The sequence below is a fragment of the Sus scrofa genome, chromosome 17 (assembly GCF_054392235.1).
Source record: "Sus scrofa isolate SSC_HxYL_T2T_F1_AM1 chromosome 17, Sscrofa_HxYL_maternal_Yorkshire_Landrace_v2.0, whole genome shotgun sequence".
Taxonomy (NCBI): Eukaryota; Metazoa; Chordata; class Mammalia; order Artiodactyla; family Suidae; genus Sus; species Sus scrofa.
In genome coordinates, this window is record NC_139399.1 from 52,161,944 (window position 1) to 52,183,236 (window position 21,293).

Consider the following 21,293-nt stretch of genomic DNA (forward strand, 5'->3'; position numbering starts at 1 on the left):
ATTCTGCCACTACTCATCTGCCATTTTTAAAAAATATTCTTTCCATTCCTGTTATCTTAATTTATTTTACCGGGATTATTTATTCACTCCACAGAGACTTATTTCCTGCCTCCCCTGAGCTACGCGCTGGGGACACAGAGTGAACACATACAGAGGTGAGAAGTGAAAGTTTGGCTTTTAGAATTCATAGTAACTCTTGAACATGCTCCCAGAACAAACAGGTTGGAGTATAGGATTTACCAAAACCACCCAACTGTGCAAGGCTCCTGAAATTCATACCACAGGCTCAGAACATCCCAGGAGATAACCAGCTCCTAAATCAGCCACTCTGTCAGGGGTATTGCAATAACCATGGTTTGGGGACATCTAATCTCTCCTTTTCCTGATTTGTCTGCAGCCTGAGTCCTCTTCCTTCTCTAATCCTAAAGTGTTTACTGCAGGAGGCACCACCATGTTATTACCCTCCCAGGAACTTTACAGAGTAGGTATCAAATTAGTACCTGAAAATAAAGCCCAATTCATAATATTTATGATATACACTGAAAGTAGAAAGAAGTAAAGAAAACCGTGTTGAATTTTTCAGAGACAAATTAATGCCAGGTTGATCAGCACACACCAAGGGAAGAAGACGTTCATTCATTCGTTTGTTCAGTGAAGAAACATTGGTTGAGCAGTTATTATGTGCCAGGCTCTCCACTAAGCCCTGAAAATTAGCAATCAATAAAGGAAGATGACCTCTGAAGTCAAGAGGGCCAGATCACGCAGGCCATGGTGAGGCACTTGGATTTTATTCTATGTGAGACGCTATGACCCCAATTCTTCACTCCTCCTTGTATGCCTGCCTGTTGTCATGTAACTTAGCGCTGCCTTTCTATATGATTCTGGTCTTGGCCATGTCGCTTGCTTTCACCAACGATATGTTAGCAAACAAGATTCAGGTGGAGGCTTAAGAAGCACTTGCATGATTGGCTTACTCATTTTTGTTCCTCTGCCCTGACCAGCCTGCTGGAGGATGGAACCGGGGAGCAGTGGCTGAGGCAATGCAGTTATCCCAGTTGAGGGATCAAATGATGTGCAGCTGACCCTGTGATCTATTGAGTGAACCCAACCAAGATCAGCTGAGCCCAGCCCAATCAGCAGAACCCCTCATAGGCATGATTATACTCTACTGGCATTTGGTGGGGGTTTGCTGTTCAGTATTATTGAGGCAATAGTTAACAGATACAGATGGAAAATCATTGGAGGGTTTGAACCTGAGGAAGATATAGTGTTTTCAAAAGAATCTTCTGGTTGCAGTATAAATAATATGTTATAACGTGGCCAGGATAAAATCAGGGAATTTAAAATTATTCAAATATCAATGGCAATCTTTGGGTGGACTCAGAATACACACTGACATTTTCTCAACATTTTCATTAGAGAATAACCGTGACATTAGGGGAGGTCCAGGACCTTGCAAATATTGTGATAGGATATTGAATATATAAGTACTCCCATTTCAATGGCAATTTATGCCTTTTACCTCGGTTAACTTCCTTTAACTGTTAAATGCTGTTTCTTTGGAGAAAACTTCCCTGACATTCTCAGATGAGATTAAACCTTCCTGTGGTAAAGCCTTCCCCCAACACTTACCATAAGTGTGAAAAAAATTACATAATTTAATATTTACCATATATCACTGGAAGCTCCGTGAGGGCAGGGATCATGCCTGTCTTCTTTAGTCCTTATACCCCTGGGGGACAGTGCCTGGCACACAGAGGGCTCTCCATAAATATTATGTTAATGATACCATCTAATTCCTATTAGAAAAGAAATAGTTACCTACTAGATTAGTGTAAGCTGGACTCCAGTAATGGAACACAATAGAATGTCTTTAAATTTTTTATTTATTTTTAAATTTTAAAAAATTTTTTATTGCCTTTGGTCTTTTTAGGGCCGCACCCGAGGCATATGGAGGTTCCCAAGCTAGGGGTCTAACCAGAGCTACAGCTGCTGGCCTATGCCAGAGCCACAGCAACGCCAGATCTGAGCCGCATCTGCGACCTACAGCACAGCTCACGACAACGCTGGATCCTTAACCCACTGAGTGAGACCAGGGATTGAACCTGCAACCTCTTGGTTCCTAGTCGGATTTGTTTCTGCTGCGCCACGATGGGAACTCCTAAATTTTTTAAATGTGTAATTTAAAATTTAAAGAAAAGTTGTAAGAATTGCACAAAACACTTCTCTATACTCTTAACTCTGATTCTCCAATTGTTCCTATTTTATCATATTTTCCCTATTCTTTCTCTCTCTCTCTGTGTCTCTCTGTATACTTTTCCTGAGCCATTTGAGAGTAGGCTGCAGATAGCATGGTTAATTACTTCTTAATACTTCAGTGTGCATTTTCCCCCAAACAATGACTCTTTTACATCACCCCAGTGGAAATATAAAAACAATGAAATCAACATGGATACAGTAATACTATGCAATCCACAGATCCATTCAAATCTTGCCCATCACCTCCATAAACATCCTCTAATAGCATCCTTGGGTTTCAGGTCCAGGACCTGCATTACATTTATTTTTTTTTAATTTTTAGAAATATTTTTATTTTTTCTATTGCAGTTGACTTATAATGTCCCATCAGTCCCTGCATTGCATTTAGTTGTCCCATCCCTTTAGTTCACCTCAGTCTGGTAGAGTCCCTCAGTTTTTCCACGTCTTTCGTGTCTTTGACATGTTTCAGGAACACTGTCAAGATGCTTTCTAGAATGTTTTAATACTTTCTCCTTTGATGTTTCTTCATGATTAAACTCTGGATATACATTCATTTGTTAACATTAAACGTTGTTGTGTGTCCACGAGGTTATCTCCGGTTCCTATCTAGCTCCCAGTCTCCCTCCTTTCCATATTTTAATCTCTGACATGAGAAACCTGGCTTCCCTTATGCCTAATTCACCCCCAACTCCCCTGCGTGTAACCAGTCTCCTAATTATGCAGACGGGTTCCTCTGCCTTGATTCCTACAGGTCAACCTCATGGGCTGTGTCCTCCCCGATTTTGCTGTGGCCTTTCTGGACAACCTCCCCCACCTCCCTACGCCCATCCCCCCATCCCTCTAACCACCCCACCCCCACCCCCACCCCACGCCCTGCCCTCCACACCGTTCCAGCCCCACAGGCGTGGGGAACCCAGGCCCCACCTTCTCAGTGGTCATGCAGGCTAAGTGACCACCAACTCTGTCTTTGGACCCCCTCCCAGGTACAGCGAGGTGTTTATTTCTCCCTCATATAACAGATGGGCAGATGGAGAGTTGCGTGGTGTGGAAGGGGGTTAGGGAGAGTGCCTGACCCCCGGTGGACCTACAGGCTGGACCAGGCAATCCGAGGCTCCTCCCCCCTCCCCGGCTCCCTCCTTGGGAGATAAGTTCCGCCCACGTTCCCGCAACGGGAGCCATTTTCAGGGACGCAGTCTCGAGAGAGTAAGGGATGTTGAGACTCTCCGGACAGTGTACGGGGTTGAATCCCACTAAGGCCTCTAACTTAAACATTTAAGGTTCTGATGGGTGGGTGCGGAGAGCTAGCTGTCTTGCGCCGCCCAAGACAAGCCTCCTAAGCTAATTCCCTTGCTTATTAAACCTGCCGCCTACCCATCTGGAGGGGTTGCCTCTTCAGGCGTCTCCTTCTGTGTATTCCGGCTGGTTTCAGATTTCACCTGTGACGCTCCCGAGGAGGCTGTGAACTGAGAGAAATGACATATAGAGCTTGGATTTGCCAGGTGAGGTCACAGCCTCCTAGTCTCACTCTGAATCCTGAACTTTCCAGTGCACAGCCTTATTCTGGTTGGAGAAGCCCCACCTTAGGGTCAGGGAGGTTTTCAGGAGGCCTGGGTTCACTCTTCATTGCAAACTTCCCACCTTTCCCTGTCCCCGTCTCCTTTAACAGAGAGTCTCCTTTAACAGAGAGTCTCTTTAATCCGATGAATCCCCTCTGTTGGGTAGTGGTGTGTGGACCATTGCCTTTAAAATTGCTTTTGAACTTTCTCTTCCAGGTTTAGGAGGCGTGGAGCAGAGTGAACAAGATGGGATTTGGAGTCACAGACTTCTGGGTTCAAATTCCAGCAGCACTGCTTCCTGGTGGTGTGACCATGAGTGAGTCAGTCACTTTACTCTTCTGAGGGAAGATACTTCCCTGTAAAAATAGTCTACTTCCTGGGGTGCTTCTTTGTTGGTCCCCTTGTTCTCATAAGGATGTTGGAATATGCCATCCACACAGTAAACGTTTGAATGCAATGGTTTAAAAATTATGCTGGAAGCCCGCTCCTCGCCGTGGCAGCCAGTAACCAGTCCACCTGTGAGCAGGCTCACACCTGAGCACGGGCAGGAATCTGCACCAGGACGCCCTCCTTTCGGAGCATCACACCTGTGGGCATCACAGACTTTAGCTGCAGAGCAATAGAACAGCCAGGGTCGCTGGAGCCCCTGTGCATGGCCAGCAGCAGAGATGAAGGGTCTTTTAATGGAGCCTCTGGCAGTGAAGACCCTCATTGTCAATCCACAGTGCTGACTCATTATAAGGCAGACCTTGGAGTGAGTGTGAGAGGGTGTGGGGAGGGCAGGGTCCTCCTATCGGGAAGACCTCTCTCTGACAGGTACCCAGGAGGTTGTTAAAACTTCTGAACTGAGAGTCGAATGCTGGGACCAGTATTTCCCCACAACGACCATGTGTCTTCCTTCCTGACTCCCTGCTTGGAGTTGATGTTGTATTTCCCTTTCCTTTCACCCCCTTTAACCTGGGGGCGGGGCTGAGAGGGAGCACTTGGGGCGCCCTAGTGTGTATCACTATATGCTGGCTAATGCTGGAAGTTGCTAGAAATTCCATGCACCCTCGGTACCACTCACGAGATGTTCAGAGCTCACAGGCTCATCACTAGATGATGTACCATTGAATGGGCCACCTCAGGTGTGAGGGGAAAACTCAGGCCCACTGGATTTGGTCTTGGCTTAATGGTGTGGTTTGGGCTGAGGCCTCCCCTTTCTTCCACGCTGGGGGCTTCTCTGCAGAGAACACTGCAGACAAATTAACCTCGTAGCCTGACTTGAAATTACCTTGGCCACCAACAGTTGCACTGAGCTGAGTGCAGAAGCAGGCCTTCGTTGCCTCATGAACCTGGTGGTGTTGCTATGGAAACCAGGATTCTGTTCTCCCTCCGGTTCTCTGAGGTTAGGAGGTGTCCCCTGGGAGTAGGGGGGCCAGAACAGACTAGGAGAGGGTCGCAGGTAGGTCTGTAGAAGACATGAGATTTGGCAGGTGAGGGTAGGAGATGAGCTGGGAGAATCCCACATCCTGAGGTGGGGGCTGTCTCCATTCTCAGCAGGGCTCAGTGTTGACCCCTGCAGAAACCCTTCCTTCTGGAGATGCTCCCCTCTCTGGGCTTCAGAGCTGGCTGGGGCCAGGGTGACGTTGGGGTATTCTCTTGGCAGAAATCACCAGTTTGGCTTAGCCGAGAAAACTCCTAGCAGAATAGAGTCCTGGCTGACCTCAGCCTTCAAATAAGTCCCCAGCAACACAGAGCAGCTGCAGAACTTGTGAGCTGGTTCTGCTCTGACTTGTATACATTTGGACCGCCCATGTTTCCCTGACGTGTAAAACGGCGTGAATGATGACAATACCATTCCCATTTGCCTAGAAGCTTCTTTTGAAGGTGAAAACAATTTATAAACTGTGCTGCCTTCAGAACTGGGAGGCTTGGTGGATCCCTACTTCAAGGAACAGTGGCTGGTGCTGACCCTGCCCCTACTGTAAATGCAAGTGACCTCTGAAGGCCTAGGCTGGTTTGATGTATCGTCAGTTTCCTGCTTTCCTTTCTCTATTTCTCTGTCTTATCATAGGTCAGCTCCTCTGCCCCCACCTAAATTGTCAGCTCTGTCTGAAGTGGGGATCGTATCTCAGCAAAGGTTCTCTAGTAAAGATAGCAGGCCTCTGTCACCACCACTCAGCTCTGCTGTTGTCCTGTGAAAGCAGCCACAGATGATATGTAAACAGGTGGGCGTGGCTGTGCTACAGTAAGACCTTATTTACAAAAACAGGTGGCAGGCTAGGTTGGGTCCATGCCAACTCTTGTCTGGAGGAAAGAACATGGGCTTCAGAGTTAGGCTCAATTTTGCCTCCTGGCTTAGCTGCTAATCAGCTGTGCAGTTTCTAGGTGAGTCCCATTCTCTCTACCCCTCATGTTCCTTATCTGGATAATGCAGATGGTAATTCCCATCTTGGAGGGCTGTTTTGAGGATAAACAGCATATACAGACTTCCTGCTGTATGGAGGAACCATGGCAGATTTTGTGATTTCCCCACTTCCTTCATGACTGGAAGCCCATGGCTGATTTGCTTGATGGTTAACTTGCCAGGTAAACAAGGCTGAATTTATAAGCTTGGATCAGCGTGATTCCTCATGGCTCTGCCAGACTCCCGGATCACCGAGATCACCACCTTGGTTCAGGCCATCGGCTTGTTAGCACAAGTTCATGTACCCGACGCCAACTGGAACGTTGGAGTTTGGAGCAGAGGAGGGTTCATTGCAGGGCTTTGCAAAGAGATGAGTGGCTTGTGTCCCCTAAATAACCTGAATTCCCCCATCCAAAATTGTAAAGCATTTTTAAAAGCCAAGTGAGGAAATAAAATTAGTAGCAGTTTTAGGTTTAAGGCTTTTAATTGTATTCTAATGCTTTGGAAATATTTGCAATCCATATGTAATACCCATGATTGTTCTTTGGAAGTGAATTAGAGGTTATAGTGCCTATAAGCAAGGCATACCTGTGTTCAAATGTTAGCTTCTCACACCCATTGGGAAATTACTTAGTCTCAATTTTGTTCCCCCACTACTTAGCTGTCAGCATATATCAAAAGAACAAGAAATAAAATGTATGATCTACAGGAAAAAAAAAAAAAAAAGCCAAGTGAGGGAGGACAGTCACAGGGTAAGTGCTCAGCTAGTACACAATTCTCTGATTGGTTGATGGTGAGGTAACTGGGCGGTGACACAGGAGTTAACATTAATCCTTAGGTGCCTGTAGGTCTGGTGGCTACATGCTCATGGTCATAAAATAGTTAATATCTTCTATTTGGTGATGGTTTTAGCATCTGTAAAACAACTCAGGAACTGTGCTTCAGATACTCTTATCTAGGTACTTCAGAGAGGAGATAAAGCAGAGCATATGGGGGAAGAGCCTACCCTGGGTTACGGGCTCAGCTCTGGGGTGAGCCGCAAGCAGAGAAGCTACAGGTGAGAGGAGAGTCTGATGATGGCTGGATTGGAGCCACATGCTGTTCCGCAAGAGTCTTGACTGCTCTGTTTGGCTCTGAGCTGCTCAGAAAAGGGAAGGCATGTCAGTGACATGCATCACAGGGTCCATGGAAGAAACACCCAACAGCCCCTTGGGAGAGTCACACTTCTCCTCCTGATAGTCAAGGCTCCTAGCCCTGTCATCAGATCAGAGACCACACTGGGTTTCATGGGGCTTATTCTTAACTCCCATAGGATAGGGATGCCAAAGGGAAGTTCAATAAAAGCAATTCTTTGAGGGCAGAAACAGCATGATCCTTTTGTTGTCTCATGGTATGGCCTCACTCAAGGATGGCACTTAGACTACCTGGAGGACAGCAGGGGTGCTATAGCCTTCAGGTGCTCTTCTGAAGTACTGAGCTCTTGAAGTTCCCGTTGTGGCTCAGCGGGTTAAGAACCTGACTGGTATCCATGAGGATGGGGGTTCGATTCCTGACCTCACTCAGTGGGTTAAGGATCCAGTGTCGCCGTGAGCTGTGGCATAGGTCACAGATGCGGCTCAGATCCCACATTGCTGTGGCTGTGGTGTAGGCCGGCAACTACAGCTCAGATTCAGCCCCTAGCTTGGAAACTTGCTTATGACAGTGGGGTCCTACTGTATAACACAGGGAAATATATCCAGTCTCTTGGGATAGACCACGATGGAAGACAGTGTAAGAAAGGGAATGTATATATATGCATGACTGGGTCACTTTGCTGTGCAGCAGAAATTGGCACAATTTTGTAAATCAACTATACTTTTTTAAAAAATGGGAAAAAAATATGGCTTAGGAAATGTCCAATTCAGACGTAAAAGATTTCAAAGCATCTAACTTTAAACAGAAAAACTTTCTAGAGAACCTTCCAAGTTAAATTGGTTTTGAAATATGTAAATGTGTTGATGTGCATGACTTAGTTTTTATTATGTAACAAACTACCCAGTACTTTAGTGTCTAAAGTCAACAACCATTTACCTAGCTCACAATTTATGGATTCGTGGGGCCCAGTGGATCTTTCTTCTGGTCTGTGCTGGGCTGTGTCATGCTGCGGTTGACTGCCGGGCTGGCTGGGAGCCGTCTGCTGCCTGGTCTAGGATGGCTTCGGAGGGGATGGTTTGTTGTGTTTGACACGGTCACTCGTCCTCCAGCAGGCTAACTGAGGGTCACTCATGTCAGGTCTGGGTATGGTTCCAATAAGAAACTACAAAGTCTTGAGAGCTTGACTTGGAATTGGCACAGCATCACATCTGCCATGTTCTTTGATTTTGCTTTTTAAATTGAAATGTTTATTTTGAGATAATTGTAGACTTACATGCAGTTGCAAGAAATAATACAGAGAGATCTGTGAACACTTTATCCAGTTTCCTCCCATGGTAATAGCTTACAAAACTATGGAATAGTGTCATAACCAGGACACTGATTTGATACGTGTCGCCACCGCAAAGATCCATCTTTTTTCTCTTTATGGTTGGAATTATAGTTGATGTATGATACTATATGTTATAGGTGTACAGTACAGCGATTTATAGTATTTAAGGTTATATTCCATTTATAGTTATAAAATATTGGCTATATTCCATGTGTTGTATAATATATCTTTATAGCTTGTTTTATACCCAATAGTTTGTACTTCTTAAGCCTCCATCCCTACTCTTTCCTGTTCTCTGTCCTCTCTCCACCAGTAACAACTGGTTTGTTCTCTATACCAGTTGCTTCTCTGAGTCTGCTTCTTTTTTGTTATATTCACTAGTTTATTATATTTTTTTTAGATTCCGCATATAAGTGATAACACACAGTATTTGTCTTTCTCTGTCTGACTTTTTTCACTTAGCATCATGCCCTCCAAGTCCATCTATGTTGTTGCAAATGCAAAAGGTCATCCTTTTTCATGGTTGAGTAGTATTCCATTATATATATACCACATCTTCTTTATCATTTGTCTGTTGATGGGTACTTAGGTTGCTTCCATATCTTGGTAGTTTTAAATAATGCTGCCATGAACATTGGAGCGCATGTATCTTTTTGAGCTAGTGTTTTTGTTTCTTTTGAAGACCCATCCACTTTATAACCACTTCTGCTTGCCTCCTGTCCTCATCCCTTCCTTAATCCCTGGCATCCACTAATCTGTTCTCCATTTCTATAATTTTATCATTTTAAGAATGTTATGTAAATGACACCACACATTATGTAACTCTTTGGGACTGGCTTTTTGCACTGATTATAATTCTCTAGAAATTTTCCCAGTTATAGCATGAATTAATAGTTTATTCTTTGTTATTATTGAGTAGTATCCCAAAATACTATGTATGGATGAATCACAGTTTGTGTAACTGTTGACCAACTGAAGGACATCTGGGTTGTTTCCAGTTTTTATTACAGATACAACCTCCGTAAACATTTGCATATAGATTTTTGTGTGAATGTAAGTTTTTATTTTTCTTCCCTCTGGGAGTATAATTATTGGGTTGTATGGCAGTTAAATGTTTAGGCTTTTTTTTTTTCCAATGAAACTGCCAAAGAAATGTAGGATTCCCATGTAGATTCTATTGACATTTCCTTTCTACATTCCTTAGATAAGTGTAAGGTACCAAGCCAATCTAGATTCAAAGAGTAAAAGAATGGACTCTATCTCTTCATGCTAGAGCTTCAAAGGATGATAGAGCTTGAAAAAGGATGTGGAGGAGTTCCCTCGTGGCAAAGTGGGCTAAGGATATGACACTTTCACTGCAGCAGCTTGGGTCACTGTTGTGGCATGGGTTTGATCCCTGGCCTGGCAAGTTCCACATGCCATGTGTGTAGCCAGAAAAAAAGAAAAAAAAGAAAATCAAATGGTCTTGGAAGCAAAAGATAATCCATAAGTAATTTTCAGAGTTTGACCTTTTCAGTGAATTTTATTTTGTCAAGGATTGTAATGAGAAGACAGGCAGAAAGAAGAGTTGGGTCAGAAGTTCAAGGCACTTGACTTTGTTTTTAAAGGAAAGCATCAGCCACTGTCTTGGCTTCCGTGTCTCCTTGTATTGAAAACCTATTTTGGGTCATCGTGACACAGGCTCCTCATTGTACCTAATAAAGATCCCATGTTTTCCAAATGTAGCTCTCATCTCTCCCCTGGATGCATGCACTTCCATGAGTGTGTCTTGTCTTGTCTTTTTCTTTCCTTTTCTCTTTCTTTCTTTCTCTCTCTCTCTCTTTCTTTCTTTCTTTCTTTCATAAAATCATTTTATTTAAGTTTGAAAGAGCACAACTCAGTTTCATGCTTATGAACAGAAAAATAATTTTGAATCTTATGGCTAAATATCCACTTATTAGTTGTACACAGGACAGATAACCTTACAAAATATAGCTGGCAAATACAAAGTATCAATTGTTGTATTTGTTATCATGAATACATACCATTGGTTGCGAATCTAGTCTATGCTCATTACTACTCTCTTAAAATTTTTTAAAAATTGAAATGTAACTGACAAATATTTTCTTAGTTTCAAGTGCATACATAATTTCATATTTTTATGGATTACACTCCATATGAAGTGATTATAAAATATTGACTATGTTCCCTGTGCTCTGTATTACTTCCTTGTAATTTCTTTATTTTATACTTAGTAGTTTGTACCTCTTAATTCCCTTGACCTATTTTGTTTTTCCCCTAACACCACTACCCTATGGTAGTTTGTATCTGTGAGTCTGTTCCTATTTTGTTATATTTGTTCATTTGTTTTTTTAGATTCCATGTAGAAGTGAAAACATATGGTATTTCTTTCTGTCTGGTTTATTTCACTTATCATCACACCCTCTAGGTCTATGCATATTGTTACCAGTAGCAAAATTTCATTTTTTAACGGCTAGGTAATAGTCCATTGTGTATACATGCCACATATTCTGTTTTATAAAATTTATTTTTTCTGTTATACTTGGTTTACAGTGTTCTGTCAATTTTCTACTGTACTGCAAAGTGACCCAGTCACACAAATATATATATATATATATACATTCTTTTTCTAGTATATGTGCTGCCGAAGCGAGCACTATATACATTCTTTTTCTTATAATATCCTCCATCATGTTCCATCACAAGTGACTAGATATAGTTCCCTGTCCTATGCAGCAGGATCTCATTGCTTATCCAGTCCAAATGCAATCGTTTACATCTATTAACCCCAAGCTCCCAGTCCATCCCACTCCCTCCTCCTCCCCCTTGGCAATCACAAGTCTCTTCTCCAAGTCCATGCATTTCTTTTCTGTGCAAAGATTCATTTGTGCTGTATATTAGATTCTAGATATAAGTGATATCATGTGATACTACATATTCTTAATCCATTCATGTGTTGATGGACACTTAGGTTGCTTCCATATCTTGGCTACTGTAAATAATGCTGCTATGAACATTGGAGTGCATGTATCTTTTCAAATTATTTTTGTTTCTTCAGATAAATACCCAGGAGTGGAATTGCTGGGTTGTAAGGCAGTTATATTTTTAATTTTTTGAGGAACTTCCATGGTGTTTTCCATAGTTCTTATGCCAATTTGCATTCCCACTAACAGTGCAGAAGCATTCCCTTTTCTCCACATCCTCACCAGCACTTGTTATTTGTAGTCTTTTTGATAATAGCCATTCTGAAAGGTGTGAGCTGATATCTCATTATGGTTTTGGTTTGCATTTCCCTGATGATCAGTGATGTTGAGCATCTTTTCATGTGCCGGTTGACCATCTGCATGTCTTTGGAAAAATGCTTATTTAGGTCCTCTGCCTATTTTTAAATTGAATTTTTTTCAATGTGGAGTTTTGTGAATTCTTTATGTATTTTGGTTATTAACCCCTTATCAGATATATCAGTTGCAAATATCTTTTCCCATTCTGTAAGTTGCCATTTTGTTTTGCTGATGGTTTTCTTCACTATGCAAAAGTTTTTATATTTAATTGATCCCATTTGTTTATTTTTGCTGTTGTTGCCCTTCCCCTGAGGAGACAGATCCAAAAACTAAGACCAGTGTTAAAGATAAGTCTGCTTATATTTTCTTCTAGTGATTCCATTGTCTCAAGTCATACATTTAAGTCTTTAATTCATTTTTAGTTCATTTTATGTGTAAGGTGTGAGAAAATTTCTAGTTTCTTTCTTTTACAAGTAGCTGTCTAGTTTTCCCAGCACCACTTCTCTCTATTCTGTGCCATTGTCTGTGTTTTTGTACCACTGTCATACTCTTTTGATTACTACAGCTTTGTAGAATGGTCTGTTGTCTGGGAGGGTGATACTTCCAGCTTTGTTCTTTTTTCTAAAAACAGCTTTGGCTACTTGGGAGTCTTTTGTGGTTCCTACAAATTTTAGGATTATTTGTTTTAGTTCTGAGAGAAATACAATATTAGAATATATTCTAATATTAGAACATATGCCACTGGTATTTTGACAGGGGTTGCCTTGAATCTTTAGATTGCTTTGGGTAGTATGGACATTTTAACAATATTCTTCCAATCCATGAACAGAGGATATATTTCCATTTACCCGCAATATTTTACTCCCTCTTTCACATTTTATATTTTGATATCATATTTTACCTCTTTATGTGTATCCTTTAACTGTTGTAGTTATAGTTGACTTTACAGTTATTATCTCTTAACATGTATACTAGTTTAAGTGGTTGATTCGCTGCCTTTATTACATATGTACATTTACCAGTGAGATTTTTCCTTCATCTATTCCTCATTTCTTGTTATGTCCTTATATTTTTTGCTTAAAGAAGACCCTTTAACATTTCTTGTAGGACTGATTTAGTGGTAATGAATTTTAGTTTTTGCTTGTCTGGGGACCTCTTTTATCTTTCCTTCAGTTCTGAATGATAACCTTGCTGGATAAAGTCCTTGGTTATAGGCTTTTCCCCCCACAGCACTCTAAATACATCATGCTACTCCCTTCTGGCTTGCAGAGTTTGTGCTGAATAATCAGCTAATAGCCTTATAGGAGTTCCTTTGTATGAGACTCTTGGTTTCTTGGGCTGCCTTTAAAATTCTCTAAGTTTTGCCATTTTATGATATATCTTGGTGTGAGTCTATTTGGGTTCACCTTGTTTGGGACTCTCTGTAATTCCTGGGCCTGGATATATATTTCTTTCTTCAGGTTAGGGATGTTTTCAGCCATTATTTCATCAAATAATTTTTCTTCCCCTTTCTCTCTCTGTCTTCTCCTTCTGGGACCCCTATAATTCAGATGTTAATATGCTTGATGTTGTGTCCCAAAGGTCTCTTAACTCTTCTCATTTAAAAAAATAGTTTTTCTTTTTGCTGTTCTGATTGGGTGATTTCCATTATCCTATCTTCCATATTGCTTATGCATTCTTCTGTATCACCTAATCTGTTCATACCTTCTCTTGTATTTTTCACTTCAGTTATTGTAGTCTTCAGCTCTGATTGGTTCTTTTTATATTTTCTGGCTCCTTATCGAAGTTCTCACTGAGTTCCTCTATTCTTTACCTGAATTCAGTGAGCATTTTAATGACCATTGCTTTGAACTCTATCAGGTAAAATATTTATTTCTGCTTCATTAGGCTTTTTTTCTAATACTTTATTTTGTTCCTTTGGAACATATTCCTCTCCTCATTTTGTTTGATTTTCCCTGTTTGTCTCTATGAAACCAGGCAAAACAGTTACCTATCCTGATTGTGAAGGCGTGTCCTTGTGTGAGACTGTCCTTGTGCAGTCTGCCTGTGCCCAGTGTCTTTGCTAGGAGAGCTGGATCTGAAGTGAGACAGGCTGTGTATTCTCCAGTGGTACACTGGCTGCCATCAACTTGGTGGGGATTAGGGCTAGAGCCCATGAGGCTAAAGCTGGAGTCTTCTACGAACCAGAACTTCTCTGGTTTGTGATGGAGGACACTACTTTGGTGGGGGGTGGGGTAGGAGCTAGAGGGGCTGAAGTTGAAACCCACTGTCGCTTGGTTGGATGATGGTCATTGCCTTTTCTCCTGGGCAGAGCCAGGGCCTGAAGGGCTGGGGTAGCAGTCCAGAGTGATCCACAGCTTCTCCCTGGCAACATCGTGGTCATTGCCTTGGCTGGGGTTGGAGCCAGGGCTCCAGAGGCTGGAGCCAGAGCTTAGTGTGGGCATGCTGGGCTGGTCCTGGCAGGCTTACCAGAGCACCAGCCATTTTCAATTGCTGCTTCTGCTCGGGGACTGAAAGCTGGCAGATCCGTGCATGAGCATTTCAAGAGTGGAGTCTCAGTTTCCCACAGCCCTCTAGTAAGCCCCATTAAGTTTTCAAACCAGCTAAGGGGGCTTGTCTTCATGGGACAAGACCCAGGGCTGGGTGTACTCAGTGTGGACTTGAACCCCTCACTCCTTAGGGAGGATCCCTGACCTGTGGTACCCTCCTCCTCTTCTGGGTCACCCACTAGGAATGTGGGCCCCGCCTCGATCATTTCTCCTCCCCTCCTATCGGACTCTGTGTGGTTCTTTTCTATGTCCTTGGTTGTGGAGGATCCGGATCGTTCAGCTAGTGTTCAGGTTTTTCTCAGAGAGAGTTGTTTTATGTGTAGTTGGAGTGTTGATGTGTCCATGGGGAGAGGCAGGCTCAGGGTGTTCCTCCTCTGCCGTCTTGGTTCTACCTCCTCCCATGAATGTTTTTCGAATTCCTTGGAATGTTCTTTGCCCATTTCTCTCCTTTGCTAAGTCCTACTACTTTTCAAGCCTCAGTTCATGAGTCATACCCTGATGGAACTTGACTGACCCATCATGTGGAACTAACCCCCTTGTCGTTTTGTCCACCCACTTTGGTTTTCCATGGTAGCTCCTATAACACATGGTACAGTTATCCATTTTATTGTCTGTGTCCCTTTAATAAAGTAAACATCTCTTGGGCAAGAATGGGGGCTTCTTCACATTCCTTGCATGGTGATGGCCACATGTTTATTGACTAGCCAAGGATCTCATGGCCTTGGTGTGGTTTTCCTCTGTGACAGGTCTGGACCTTCTGTTACCCAGCATCCTGGTGCTGCTCATTGTAGTGCCCCAACCATGCGGGGCTTCACAACCACCCTTCCTTCTGCCCCCATTCTGTATCCCAAGAAAGGGCATACATCATTTAACTTGTAGCAAAGTCTTACACGTATCCTTGTTTTTTTGGTGGTGCCCGTGGCATGCAGAAGTTCCTAAGCCAGGGATCTGACCCATGCCACAGGTATAGCCAGAGGGGCAGCAGTGACAAAACTGGATCTTTAACCCACTGAGCTACCAGGGAACTCCATATTCATAATTACATTTTCCAGGTCAATTCCTAGAAGCAGAATTTCTGGGTGAAAGTGTATGATTAATTTTAGCTTTTGAAATGTATTGTCAGATTGTCCTCCAGAAAAATTTTCCCTCTTTCCCTCTTCTTGAACACTTTGTATTACTCAGTATTAAGAAAACCTTTTCCAATCTGGTAAGCAAAACTCTGCCCATTTATTTTTCCCTTACTATATTGGGTTTTAATCCAGGCTATTATTTTTCTGTGCTGTTTTTTTTCATAGAGGATCAATAGACATTTTTGAAATGCCTTATCCCCTCTTCATAATTTTTTCTGGTCATCTCAGAGTTCCACGGGGAGGTATTGAGACTGGGCTTCACACTGGGTTCAGTCATTTCTGTTTTAATCCTCCGCTCAATTCTGAGGTGTCACACAGTGTTGGGGGTGGGGTGGGGATCTCTGTTCTCCGTGTTCCTGGTTTTCTGGACACAGTTCTGGGAGTTCCTTCCTGTCATGCATTGAGTCTGTTCTGGGCCGAGCTTTTTTGTCTTGTTTGGTATCAGGAGGAGATTAGAAGTGTCCTCCGCAGGTGGCGAGCAGAGAAATAACTGGGAAAACAAGCAGGATCAATAGCTAATCCTGTGCAGCCAGCCGGCGTTTTTCAAAGCCTCATCCGTATTGATTTCTGTGGGTGACACTTCCCTTTCTTGGGTAATCAGTCCCTTTGCTCAGCAGGTGAACAAGTGAGCAAGTCTTACTCCTGCTTTTGTAGGAACAGGGTTGGCTGTTTAACGCTGAGCTGCTGGAAGGGGAAGGAGGGAGAGAGGCCCAGAGTGGCTTCCTTTGGATTACATTTTCTGTGCAAGTGGCCTGGGGGACCTGGGTATTTTTTTTTTTTTTTTTTTTTTGGGCCTCATTCTTGTTCTGAAACCACATATATCTGGGGTGGGAGTGAGTAGCAGAGCGATGTGGCTTAGCAGCCACGTGGTGGAGGTAAGGAGGGTAAATTCAAAGGAAGAGAATGAACTTCATTAAATGCCCACTGCAGCTTCTGGTGAGATATGCATTATGACTTTCATTCTACAGATGGAGAGTGTGGTTGAGGGAAGACAAGTTACTTATTCCAAATCACCCACCGGCAGTGTCAAAGTTTGAGTCCAGGTCTGAAGGACATCAAGGTGTCTTCACAACACTGTATCCTACACCTTTGATCTGAGGACCCTAAGTCTAATGTCACGTGGTCAGCTAATACCTGCATGAAACGAATCTCTTCAATCTGGGACATTGACATGAAACCAGTATAGGTTTTGGGAAAGGCTGTATGTCATCAGGTATCTGAAGGGCTATGATGGGAGAAGTTAGAATTCTTTTTGTTGATTCAAAGGGAAAAATTAGGACAAGAGAGTGGAAGTTATAGGACGGCAGATTATGCCTCCATAGAATGAAACATCAGCCATGCAGCTGTGTATTTTAAAGAAATGGATTGCCCTTAGATCTTCCCCAACGAGGAGGTGTTTTTGCATAACTGTGCATTTGAATATGCTGTTCCTTTATCTGGCAGTGCTAAGTGAACTCCTGTGCATGCTCTCAGACCCAGCACAGCAGCAAGGATGGCTTTAGAGACGATCATTCTAAGTAGGACAGACAAGAGAAAGACAAAGGTCAAGTGATACCACTTTTGTGTGGAATCTAAAAAATGATACAAATGAACTTATTTATAAGACAGAAATAGATTCACAGACATAGAAAACAAATTTACGGTTACCAAAGGGGAAAGGGGTGGGGAGGGATAAATTAGGAGTTTGGGATTAACGTATATATACTACTCCATATAAATAACCAACAAGGACCTACTATTAGCTCAGAGAATTACACTCAGTATTTTATAATAACCTATAAGGGAAAAATATGAAAAAGAATATATATGTAATCATTTATATAAGAATATATGTAAAATATATATAATCATAAGAATATAAATAATTATATGTAAGAGTACATAGGAGTTTCCATTGTGGCTCGGTGGGTTAAGACCTGATGTTGTCTCCATGAAGATGTGGTTTTGATCCCTGGCCTCACTCAGTGAGTTAAAGGATTTGGCATTGTGGCAAGCTGCGGTGTAGGTCACAAATGTGGCTTAGATCTGGTGTTACCATGGCTGTGGTGTAGACCTGCAGCTGCAGCTCTGATTCTACCCCTACCCTGGAAACTTCCGTATGCTTCATGTGTGGCCCTAAAAGGGAAAAAAAAAAAAAGAAAGAAAGAATGCCTATGTATGTGTGTGTGTGTGTGTGTGTGTGTATGTAAACTAAATAACTGTACTATATACCTGAAACTAACAAGACATTGTAAATCAACTATACTTCAACTATACTTCAAAAAAAAAAAAAAGACAATGAAAATGCCACCTATCTATCCATCCATCCATCTAAAAGTACTTATTGAGTGCTTATTATGCCTCAGGGAATGTGTTTGGAACTGGGCATCCATGATGAGGAAGACAGACACAGTCCACGGCCTCAGGAGCTTATGTCGTGGAGTGAATCTCCTCTCCTGGTTTTGTTTGACATGTGATCACTTGAGGACTTTTAGTCTGTCCTCCTCTGAGAACCACATTCTAACCGCCTGAGGCTTTCTGTGCCACAGCCCGTGTTCTGGCAAAGCTCAACATGACAGCAGAGCCAGAGTCTTAACATCCTCTGGGAGCAGCTCTCAACCAGTGCCTGATGGGGAGATGGTCTATCAAACACTTGTGATCCCTCATCCTTCAGGGCTGTGTCCTCCACTGACTTGGACTTCTCCAGTAGGGTCAAGATCCAGTTGCCCACTGGATTGATAATATACCCTATGTCGGTTGTCTTCTTTTCCATATGTGTGAAGACGCTCAGGGCTGTGTCCTCCACTGACTTGGACTTCTCCAGTAGGGTCAAGATCCAGTTGCCCACTGGATTGATAATATACCCTATGTCGGTTGTCTTCTTTTCCATATGTCACTTGCCCACTTCTCTATTGGAGTTTCCTGAAGTTCCTCCCAAATAAACTCCATGACCTTGAATCCACTCAGCATCTACTTCTGGAAAAACGCACATTAAGACACTGTGGATGGGTAATAGTGGTGAGGAAGAAAAAGAATCACATTAGAATAAACATACTTATACTCAACGGCAGTGACTGTTGCACGCAAGGCATGTAAGTGGCACAAGATTTGTCTGGAGGTGGTGTAATTTGTATTTTAGTTTAGTTAGTAATAAAATGTGTGTGCACTGATGGTTTTCCTTTTTCTCTGTACCATAAAGAAAGATGAATCCCATCAGAAGCGATGAAGTGAGGCAGAACAGGGAATTAACCTTTACTCTGGGGTCTGACTGTCCTGTATAGAATGTGATCCTTGGGGCAGTGATCGTATTTTCCCCCTCACTCTAACTCATGGACCTGTGAAAAACCGTGATTCAGAATAGGTAGCAGCATTATGGACTTGGCCTGTAAATTCAAGTACTCTCTATGACACACTTGTAGTTTGCACCACCATATTTAATAAGAATAACCACTGCAATCACCACTACAAAAATTTAAAGGTAATTTTTTTCTTTTTCTTTTTTTAGGGCTGCACCTACAGCATACGGAGGTTCCCAGGCTACGGGTCTAATCAGAGCTACAGCCACCAGCCTACGCCACACCCACAGCAACGTGGGATCTGAGCCGAGTCTGTGACCTTCACCACAGCTCATGGCAGTGCCAGATCCTTAATCCACTGAGTGAGGCCAGGGATCAAACCCGCATTCTCATGGATCCTCATGGTTAACCACTGAGCCATGATGGAAACTCTAAAGGTGACTTTTTTATGGATCAAGCACTGTGGTTGGTGCTCTATATATGTTTTCTCATTTAATATCTGCAATTTCTCTGAGAGGTTGGTGAATACCTATGGTGAAGGTGTTCTCCTATAGCAGATGCTGGAATTACCCCACCCTATCTCCTCCTGAATTCACCTGCAGCTGTGACTCCCATCAGAATAACAGCTCTTTATCTCAGATGCCTGAAGGCTTTATCTGGCACCATGGAAACCTGCTCTACTGCACATAGGTAGAACCTGAAAGTAGAAGTGAAGATTTCAGGCATAGCCCTCAACCAGTAAGAGAACGACTCAGAATCTGCCACAGCCTTGCTGACCTGTGGGAAGATCCTGGGGGCACATTTAAGACTGTTTTTCAGACCTTCTCCCTCCTGCCCACCCCTGTAGCATTGCACTTTAGTGGTCCACAGCAGTAACCTGCTCATTAACACATGCTTTTAAAAAATTTATTCAAGTATAGTTGATTTAAAATACCGTGTTAATCTCTACTTACAACAAAGTGATCAGTTATACATACACACACACACTTTTTCATATTCTTTTCATATTATGGTTTATTACAGTATATATATTTTTTGCTTTTGCTTTTTAGGGCCATACCTGCAGCATATGGAGGTTGCCAGGCTAGGAGTCTAATTGGAACTCTAGCCACTGCCTACACCACAGCCACAGCAGCATGAGATCTGAGCCGTGTCTTTGGCCTACACCACAGGTCTCGGCAACCCTGGATCCTTCACTACTGAGCAGGGGCAGGGATGGAACCCGCAACTTCATGGTTACTAGCTGGATTCATTTCCACTGCACTACAGCAGGAACTCCATATTACAGCAAATTGAATATTGCTCCCTGTGCTGTGCAGTAGGACCTTGTTGTTTATCCATTCTGTACTATAAATAATATTTTGCATCTGTTAATCCCAATCTCCCATGCCATGCCTCCCCCTCTCCCTCCCCTTTGGCAACCACAGGTCTGTATTCTGAGTCTGTTTCACAGATAAATTCATTTATCTCATATTTTAGATTCCACATATAAGTGCTATCATATGGTATTTGTTTTCTCTTTCTGACTTAGTATGGTAATTTCTAGGTCCATGCATGTTACTATAAATGGCATTATTTCATTCTTTCTTATGACTAAGTAATATTCCGTTCTGTATATGTACCACATCTTCTTTATCTGTTCATCTTTCAATAGACATTTAGGTTGCTTCCATGTCTTGGCTATTGCACATAGTGCTGCTGTGAACATGGGGTTCTGTGTATCTTTTTGATTTATAGTTTGTCTGGAAGTTTTGTCTGGATATATGTATGTCCAGGAGTGGGATTGCTGGATCATATGGCAACTCTATTTTTAGTTTTTTGAGGCATCTCCCTAGTTTTCCAAAGTGACTGCACCAGCTTACATTCCAACAAACTGTGTGGGAGTATTCCCTTTTCTCCACACCTGCTCTAGCAGTTGTTATTTAACAAATGCTTTATTTTTTTCCCCCTTCTCCATCTCACTTTCTCACTTCCTCATTTGCCATGGTGAATCACTTATATTCAAGTCCTTATCTCAAGGTCAAGCTCAACACAAGCTAAGATAAAGAGATTAAGTGACTTGATCATCAGCTGCTTAATTAATAAGTGGTGGGTTCAAGATTTGAACTCATCTGTTTTTTATTTTTTCTGAATATGATCACTCAGTTCTAAGTTACATCCTAAAATAAAGACCAAAATTATATTCAACCTCCAAGGTAACTCCTTCATTCATTTACAAACACCTACTATTATTGGCAAGGCTTTCCCTTAGGTACTAGCAATAAAGAGTGAATAATGGCAGTGCTTAATTTCCAATTTTTTTTTTTTTTTTGGCTTTTTAGGGCTGCACCTGTGGCATATGGAAGTTCCCAGGTTGGGGGGGAATCGAAGCTGCAGCTGCATACACCACA

General features: G+C 42.5%; 1 long non-coding RNA gene across 5 annotated transcripts in view; it reads left to right on the plus strand.

Moving 5' to 3' along the window:
• The first annotated feature begins 3,431 nt into the window (after positions 1–3,431).
• Positions 3,432–21,293, plus strand: part of LOC110257470 (uncharacterized) — a 253,242-nt gene continuing 235,380 nt past the window's right edge. For 4 of the 5 annotated variants that reach the window (XR_014832389.1, XR_014832390.1, XR_014832388.1 and 1 more), the window contains exons 1-2: positions 3,432–3,758; positions 4,032–4,131. This is a non-coding gene — a long non-coding RNA (uncharacterized LOC110257470). Of the gene's footprint in view, positions 3,759–4,031; positions 4,132–6,386; positions 6,477–21,293 lie in introns of those variants that run through there. The other variant, XR_002340096.2, reaches the window with a different exon arrangement.